The sequence below is a fragment of the Nicotiana attenuata genome, chromosome 12, assembly GCF_001879085.1.
Source record: "Nicotiana attenuata strain UT chromosome 12, NIATTr2, whole genome shotgun sequence".
Taxonomy (NCBI): domain Eukaryota; kingdom Viridiplantae; phylum Streptophyta; class Magnoliopsida; order Solanales; family Solanaceae; genus Nicotiana; species Nicotiana attenuata.
This window is the reverse complement of record NC_032000.1, coordinates 18520360-18530229: the sequence shown is the minus strand read 5'-3', so window position 1 is coordinate 18530229 and position 9870 is coordinate 18520360.

Below are 9870 nucleotides of genomic sequence, written 5' to 3'. Positions count from 1 at the left end.
TATTGAGAAGGGATATTTTTGTCATTTCACACTCTGTCTCCACTAACCACCGTGAAAGTGGTTATATTAGTTAAATACTGTACATCTCAGTTGGTGAATACAGAGTTTCATTTCTTCTCTTCCTTCTCACTACTTTCTCTCTCTACAACATTGCTTGATCCCTCAATTCTTCATTTGCATGTGTATGAATCCGAGTTCATGATACTAGATCTCGAGTTCTATCATGGTATCAAAACGATCGATCTAAATTTAGGACAAAATTCTTCAAAATAACAGTAGGAAGCCATTGCTGAAGCTGCTGCCATGGGACAACCAGAGATTGATATTTCTCGAATTGATCACAATCATCCTTTGTACTTGAGAGAATCGGACACGCCTGGTATAGCATTAATCGACATAAAACTCACAGGTCCATAGAATTATGGTCTGTGGAGTCGAGCTATGCGAACGGCACTGTTGGTGAAGAATAAATTAGGTTTCATAGAAGGAACCTGTGTAAAAAGCTCATTCAAAGGTGAATTGGAAAATCAATGGGAGAGATGTAATGTTGTAGTGCTGTCGTGGATTGGAAAAATAGTGATGGTGGAATTGCAACCTAGTATAATTTATGCATCGAATGCATCGAAAGTTTGGAGTGAATTTAAGGAACGATTTGATAAATCGAAACTAACTCAGACTTATCGATTGTGGAAGATGATAAGGTCGTTAACTCAAGGTACTGGTTCAGTCACTGTTTATTACTCAAAAATGAAAGATCTATGGGATGAAATGGATTTGTTAGTGGCAGGACCTGGATGTGATTGTGAGGAGACGAGGCATTTTATTAAACAATGCAGAAATCTAAGACTTTTACAGTTTTTAGTTGGTCTAAATGAAAGCTATAGTCATGTGAGAAGTCAGGTGTTACTCAAAACACCTGTTTTGACAGTTAATCAGGCATATGCCTTGGTCATACAAAAAGAGAGTCAGAGAACTCTTGGAGTAGGGGAGTCTAATAACGATGCTTTGACTATGCTAGCTGGAAAGAATCAGACATTCAATCAGGGATTTTAGGCAAAAAGACCAGGCTTGATTTGTGAATTCTGTGGGTATAAGGGTCACTTGAAGGAGAATTGTTACAAAATTATAGGATATCCTCCGGATTTCAGGAGTAAGAAGAAAGCGCCAACACAAGGAGTCAAGCCTTATGCTAATGCTGCTACAGCAGAAAAGGGGAATGCATCAAGCACGCAGTCCACACAAGGGAATTTCTTCACAGAGGATCAATACAAGCAGCTGTTAAACCTTCTGAACAAACAAGACACAGGTGACTGTCACTCTCTTATGGCAGGCATAAATGCATTATTATCAAATGCTTTTGACTGTGAATGGATATTAGATTCAGGAGCCTCACATCACATTAACTTTCATAAGGAGATTATGCATGATGTTAAGGATTGTAATGCACACAATGATAGTGGAGTGCAAGTACCAACAGGGAATAAGTGTCAAATAACTCATACAGGAAATGTTTCTATATTGGACAACCAAGTTTTGATGGATGTTTTACATGTTCCTAAATTTAAGTTCAACTTATTGTCAGTTTCAAAATTGACCAAGGAACTATGTTGTATTGCAATGTTCTTCCCTGACTTCTGTGTGCTGCAGGGTCTTTACAATGGGAAGGTGATGGGGATTATTAAGGAATCATGTGGATTATACCTTTTGCAGAGGAGATCAATGCCTACAGCAAAAATGGTTACCAACAATGCAAATAATTCAGTTCTTTGGCACATGAGACTAGGACATCCTTCAATAAATGCAATGCAGCATATTCAACAGTTAAAGAACTCAGTGGACAGCAAAGTACATCACAACTGTGATATATGCCCCTTGGCTAAGCAAAGTAGGCTAAAATTTTCATCCAGTAGTAATAATACTGTTAGTAGTTTCCAGCTTGTTCATGTAGATGTATGGGGACCTCATAGGATACCTACTCATGATAGGAAGTAGTACTTTGTTACAGTGATAGATGATTACAGTAGATTTACTTGGATATGTTTGTTGCAATCAAAGAGTGAAGTAATAGTTGTCTTGAAGAATTTCTTTTCAATGGTCAAAAATCAGTTTGGAGTGACTATTAAGACATTGAGATCTGACAATGGCACTGAATTCTTCAACTCTAATTGCAATGAACTATTTTCTTCATTAGGAATTGTTCATCAGAGTACTTGTCCCTACATACCTCAACAGAATGGGGTGGTAGATAGGAAGCATAGACACATTCTAGAAGTAGCTAGAGCTATGAAGTTCCAAAGTTCAATTCCTAATAGATTTTGGGGAGAGTGTGTTAAGACTACTGTGTATACTTAACAAATGGCTACTTCTATTTTAAAAGGAAGATCACCACATGAGCTTCTATACAATAAGCCACCTGACATAAATCATCTCAGGGTGTTTGGTTGCCTCTGTTATGCTAGCAACCTTCCAAGAGGAGATAATTCAGTCCAAGGGCAAATAGGTATGTACCGGTAGGGTATTCAACAACTCAAAAACGTTACATTCTTTATGATCTAGAAAGAAAGGTCTTTATGGTCAGCAGTGATGTTAGTTTTAGAGAAGATATGTTTCCATTCAAAAATTCTGAGGTGGATTCTGCTGATTTTCCAAAGCAGCCAGAATTGGTGGTACAATCTGCCCAGCCAAGCATTGAACAAGAACCAACAAGCAGCCTTGTTGATAATGGCACTCAAGAACAAATGACACATGCTGAAGATTTGACAGAAACTCATGAGGATCATATTGACACAGTCCCAAGAGAGACATTTCCAACAGATGCAAATACTTCACAAGCCAATTTAGATGAAACACAAATCCCTTCACAACCATCAAAACCATTACCAATCCCTTCACAACCATCAGAACCATCCACTCAACAACCACCAGTTCAGGAAACATCTCATGAAGTTAGAAAAGGAGGGAGAATCTCCAAACCTCCCATTTGGCTGAAAGACTATGTGACAACCAAGAACACTGGTAATCAATGTCTTTATCCACTATCCAAAGGTCTATACTATGGGAATCTGTCAACAAGATATCAATCATATTTGAGGGCTCAACATGCATTGAACCAAACTCCTTTAAGGAGGCAGTTCAAGATGACAGATGGGTTGAAGCCATGAATAAAGAAATACAAGCACTTGAGGATAACAAGACTTGGGAACTGACTGAATTGCCTAAAGGAAAGCAAGCTATTGGTTCTAAATGGGTCCACAAATTCAAGTACAAAGCAAATGGAGAGGTAGAATGGTTCAAGGCTTGTTTGGTTGCTAAAGGATACAACCAAAAGGAAGGACTTGACTATCATGACACATTCTCACCAGTTGCAAAAATGGTGACAGTGAGACTTGTTATCAGTATAGTCACTTCCAAAGAGTGGCCTCTATACCAAATGGATGTTAACAATTCTTTCTTACAGGGAGATTTATATGAGGAAGTCTACATGAGTATGCCTCAAGGGTTCACCAATCAGGGGGAGACCAAGGTATGCAGACTTCTCAAATTTTTATATGGCCTCAAACAAGCTTCTAGGCAATGGAACATTAAGCTTACTGAAGCTCTAATAGAGAGTGGATACAAACAGAGTGGATTTGATCATTCCTTATTTACCAAGAGACAAGGAGATGGTTTAGTGGTGATTCTCATATATGTGGATGATTTACTCATTACTGGTAGCCATACACATTAATAGAAAATGCAAAAATGACCTTACACAATCGATTCAAAGTAAAGGATCTGGGGCAGTTGAGATACTTTCTTGGAATTGAGGTTATGAGATAAAAGAAGGGAACATTTCTTAATCAAAGAAAATATGCTTTAGAGCTTATTTCTCAAGTAGGGTTAAGTGGATGTAAACCTGCTAGAACACCTTTGGAGCTAAATCAAAAATTGACCACTGTTGAGTATGATAATCATGTAGGAAATGCAAATGATCCAGAACTTGAAGATGCCACTACCTGTCAACAGTTGATTGGAAAGCTTCTTTATCTTACTATCACTAGGCCAGATATTAGCTTTGCAGTTCAGAGCTTGAGTCAGTTCATGCAAAGACCTAAACAATCACATTTGGAGGCAGCTTTTAGAGTGGTTAGTTATCTCAAAGGGTGTCCTGGATTGGGTGTGTTGCTGACTGATGATCCTATCACCAATCTGATTGCCTATTGTAATTCAGATTGGGCCTCTTGCCCTAACACAAGGAGGTCAGTCACTGGATATGTTATCAAGTTAGGAGAAGGACTCATTTCCTGGAAGTCCAAGAAATAACACACTGTTAGCAGGAGCTCTGCAGAAGCTGAATACAGGAGCATGGCAGCAGCAGTAGCTGAAATAACTTGGATCATTGGTCTGTTGCAAGAGTTGGGACTTACCATTACTCAACCTGTGTCCTTGTTTTGTGATAATAAGGCAGCGATACAAATTGCTAACAATCCTATCTTCCATGAACGCACTAAACATATTGAGTTAGATTGCCATTTTTTATGCGAAAAGATCAAGTCTGGGCTCATACTTCCTCACCATATTTCCTTTGCTCAGTAGCTTGCTGACCTTCTCATCAAAGGATTATCTACTGCTCAACACTACCTTCTCTTATCCAATCTTGGTGTGTTTGATGCCTTTCAACCCCCAGCTTGAGGGGGAATATTAAGAGAAGGGTAGAGAAGGGTAATTTAGTGTATAATATAGAATATTGAGAAGGGATATTTTTGTCATTTCAGACGATGTCTCCACTAACCATCGTGAAAGTGATTATATTAGTTAAATATTGTACATCTCAGTTGGTGAATACAAAGTTTCATTTCTTCTCTTCCTTCTCTCTACTTTCTCTCTCTACAACATTGCTTGATCCTTCAATTCTTTATTTGTATGTGTATGGATCCGAGTTCATGATATTAGATCTCGGATTCTATCAGTGTTGAAGTTTAACAACACAATTGAAAGTTGGATAATATGCTATTTCTTGATTTTATAGATAAAAAATAAAAAAAAGTGAAGAATCCAACAAAAAGATAAAGCTTATCAAAAAAAAATTGAATAAGAAAAAATGCTATCCTCAGGATGTGGACGTTTTACAAAAATATTTTCCTACTTGTAACGTACACTTTGTGTTAGGTACATTTAATATATTTCCCGAAAACCCAGTAATATTATGATAAATTCCTTTTGTATTCATGTTGCTTTAATTCTGAATTAAATATGATAAATTCCTTCCTTATGTCCCTGCTTTGATTCTGGAGTTCGTTATCAGTTGCGCTGAAATGATTTTGGACTTTGGGACATTTTACATAATTAACTTGAATCTCTTATTTTGATTGGTCTCTATTTAAAGTTACTGTTGTCGCTTTGTTTTTCGTTTATGTGACGACCCGGCCAGTCGTCTCATGAGTTACCGTTCCGTTTCCCCTATTTCTGCTTCTTTATGCTTTGTTATCCGTGTTTTGGTGGTATCGGGTTGGTCGGATTGGATTCGGATTGGTTTTGGTGAAGTTTGAGACACTTAGTCTCTTTTAAGGAAGTTTAAGTTGGAAAAGTCAAATGGATGTTGATTTATGTGTTAGAGGGCTCGGATGTGAGTTCTGATGGTTCGATTAGCATCGGGGGGCGATTTATGGCTTAGGAGTGTGATCGGAATGGGTTTTGGAGGTTTGGAGTAGATTTAGGCTTGAATTGGCGAAGTTGATATTTTGGCGATTTCCGGTTGATAGGCGAGATTTTGATATAGGGGTCGGGATGGAATTCCGACAGTTGCAGCAGCTTCGTTAGGTGGTCTGGGATGTGTCTGCAAAAATTCAGGTTATTTGGACGTGGTTTGGTTGGTTTTTTTATCAAAAACGAAATTCGAAAGATTTTTAGAAACTTAGGCTTGAATCCGAGGTGTTTTGGTTGATTTAGTGTTGTTTGAAGTGTTTTGATGATTGGAAGAAGTTAGAATAAGGTATTGGGTTGTGTTTGTGCTTTTAAGGTCCCGGGGGCCTCGGGGTGATTTCGGAGGGTTAACGGAGAAAATTGGATTGTATTGCAGCTGCTGAAGTTGTTGTTTCTGATATTTTCGCACCTGCGGTTTGGGGACCGCAGGTGCAGCGTCGCATATGCGATGGGATGGCCGCAGATGCGGATTTGAAGGGAGGAGTCAGAAACCACAGATGCGGTAGAAGGACAGCACCTGCGGAGCCGCAGATGCGGCGAGTGGACCGCAGATGCGGTAATTGGTCCGTTAAGTGATTTTCGCAGATGCGGAGGAAAGACCGTAGATGTGGTACCGCAGAAGCGGGTATTGTGCCGCAGATGCGGAAAGGACTAGGCAAAATATATAAGTTATTTCATTACGCGAGTTTGAGCTATTCCACCATTTTTAACTTCGGCTTGAGAGCTTTTGGACGAATTGGAAGAGGGATTTCAAGGGAACTTCGTTAAGGTAAGGATTTTGGACCTAAAACACAATTCTATGGTAGTATTTCCTGAATTTAGGGCTGTAACTAAAAGAATTAAAGGGCAAAAATGGATGATTAGGGCTTGAGTCTAAGAGGCCTTTAAATGGGGATTTGAGGGGTCATTTGGACTCAGATTTTAGTATTTTTGATATGTATGAACTCATGGGGAGATAGGGAACCCGTTGGTGTGAAAAGTTCTGAATTTCGAGACGTGGGCCAGGGGGTCACGTTTTGGTAATTTCGGGAGTTGTGCCCTTTATTGATTGTTTTCGCTTGGGCTTTGTTCCCTTGGCATATTTTGATGTCCTCGTTCTGATTTTGGATAGATTCGACGCGCGTGGAGGCCAATTCGAGGGGCAAAGTCGTCGCGAGCTAGAGATTTAGCCGGTTCGAGGTGAGTAATGATTGTAAATGATGTCCTAAGGATTTGAAACCCTGAATTGCACATCGTAATGCTATGTTGAGGTGAGATACACGCTAGTTGACGAGCGTGGGGTCGTACACTATTGGGGATTGAGACTTGGTCCGTCCCGGTTGATGATTTTTTCCGCGTATTTGACTAAAACTTATTTGCTATCATTATGGTTTGGGCTGGACGCCATATTTGGGCTTCGTGCCAACTATTTAATCCCTTCGGGGCTTTTTATTGACATTTCCTCACTGTTTTGATTTACTACTTGAACTCAGTCATGTTATTTTCCACTGTTTTACTACTCAGCCATTTTTACTTAGTTTTGAGACTTAAATGATATTTTAAATGATGTTTTGGGCTGAGAAACACTGTTTTACTATTGCCCGAGGGGCTTGTGAGGATTTTTGACTGAGTAAGGCCGAGGGCCTATGTTGTGAGGACACACTGATACTGATTTGAGGCCGAGGGCCTGAGATATGTACGCCACGAGGTGGCTTGATTGATATGAGGCTGGGGGCCTAGATTTGATGCCACGAGATGGCTTGTTATTGCGCTTGGGCCGTAAGGGGCCCCTCCAGGAGTCTGCACACCCCCAGTGAGCGCGGGTACCCATTGTGATGTGAGTTTGAGCCCGAGGGGCTGTTATTGTCCTGAGATCTTGCCCGAGGGGCGGATGTGGTGATACTGTGCTCGAGGGGCGAGCTTCTATTTATTTACTGTACCTTAATTGTCTGTCAATTCCCTGTTTACTTGTTGAAAGAGGATTTTACTTGTCTTTTCACCGGTTTACTGCTTTTAAATGATTTTACTGCTTCATTATAGAATGCCTTGTGCCTTGCGTGTTTTCTTTCTTTCAGTCATTATTTACATTTGTTACTCACTGAGTTGGAGTATTCACTTTACTCCATGCACCCTATGTGCAGATTCAGGCACATCTGGTCCCGCTCCCGAGTGCTGATTCCTCTAGATTCAGGCGGGCTTTCAAAGATTACGGGGTAGTTGTTGACGTCCTTAGCCCCGTGTCTCTACTCCTTTATCGTCTCTATTTCCTTTCAGTCATTGTACTAGTTATGGATTTATCAGAATTCTATTGTGACTTTTAGATGCTCATGACTAGTGACACCCCAGTTAGGGCTGTGTTGGGTATATTTTCGCACCTTATTGATGTTATCCTCTACTTAATACTATTAAATCATGTTTTAGACTGTTTTATGTTGTTTAACTGCTTAAAAAGGTAAATTGGGTTTAGTTGGTTGGCCTTGTCTTCACGAGAGGCGCCATCACGACCGGGTTGGGATTTAGGTTCGTGACAAGTTGGGATCAAAGCCTAGGTTACATAGGTCTCACGAGTCATGAGCAGGTTTAGTAGAGTCTCGCGGATCGGTACGAAGACGTCTGTATTTATCCTCGAGAGGCTGCAGAACCTTTAGGATAACTTCACATTCTTGAACTTCTTGTCATGCGAATTTGTTGATCCGAGTACTAAACTTATGTTATTCCATTCTCTCACGGATGGTGAGGACACGCGCTATCGGACAGGATGGACGACCACCAGTGCCACCAGCTGTGGCCACTAGAAGCTGAGGATGCGGCCGTGGCCGTTGTAGAGGCAGAGCAGCGAGGGCAGCACCTGCAGATCCACCAGCTGCCCCAGTTCAGGACCAGGTCCCAGCTGTGGACCCTCCAGCGGCACCAGCTCAGGCACCAGCTGTGCCTATTATGATTCTGGGTCTTCAGGAGGCCTTGGCTCAGATCTTATCAGTTTGCACTGGCCTAGCTCAGGCGGTTTCAGCCACTACAGCCGCAACTACTTCACAGGCCGGGAGAGGCAGTCAGACTCCCGCCGCCCGCACACCTGAGCAGGTCGTGCAGGGACTTCAGACGCTGGGGGCACATCCAGCCTAGCCGATCGCAGCTGCTCAGGACTATGTAGTTCCTGTCATGCCAGAGGATGAGCAGCGTAGGTTGGAGAGATTTGGGAGACTTCAGCCTCCGACCTTCAGCGGAGCAAAGGGCGAGGATGCCCAGGGCTTTTTGGACAAGTGTCAGAGGATGCTTCGTACAGCCGGTATTCTAGAGACCAGCGGGGTCGCTTTCACTACCTATCAGTTTTCAGGACCTGCTTTTACTTGGTGGGAGGATTTTGAGAGGCGTAGGCCTGTTGGTGCAGCACCCATTTCCTGGCAGTAGTTCTCCGTTCACTTTCTGGAGAAGTATGTGCCGCAGTCTCACGGAGAGGAGCTGCGTAGACAGTTTGAGTGGTTGCGTCAGGGGGAGATGACCGTGTCACAGTATGAGTTGAGGTTCTCTAAGTTGGCTCGTCATGCCATCTGGTTGGTCCCGACAGATCGAGAGAGGATCAGGAGGTTTGTCGATGGTCTTACTATCAGCTCCGTATCCTTATGACCAGGGAGAGGGTGACGTGGTGCTACATTCGAGGTGGTTGTGGATAGTTCCGAGAGATTGAGTCTGTCCGTCTCCAGGGCGAGCGGAGAGGGAGGCCAAGAGGCCTCGAGATTGGTAGCTACAGTGGTGCTCCTTCGAGGGGCCAGTTCAGCACGGCAGAGGCCGACAGTTCCGACATGGTCAGTCTAATCGCTCCGGTTATCGAGGGGCGTCATCGGGTCATGGTTCTCACAGTTCACACCCAAGGTCATTCTTCACTTAGTGCCCTTCCAGCTCAGACCTCATCCCATGCTCCATCTGTTTTAAGGCTCTTCTATGCCGAGTGCATCTGCTAGTCCACTCCGGTGCGAGGAGTTCCCATCAGTCCCCTTCTCCAGCACCTGGGAGTTGATATGAGTGTGGCGAGGTGGGTGCACACTATGAGGAGTGTCCCCGTCGTGTTGCTAGTTCATCCCAGCAAAGGGGCCATCATCAGCTTCGCGCCAGTTTGCTCCACCACCACCCGCCCCGCCAGCTAGGGGTGGGGGTCAGTCAGGCAGGGGTCGCCCTAGAGGGGAGGTCGATCAGGGGGCAAGTCGGGCCCGT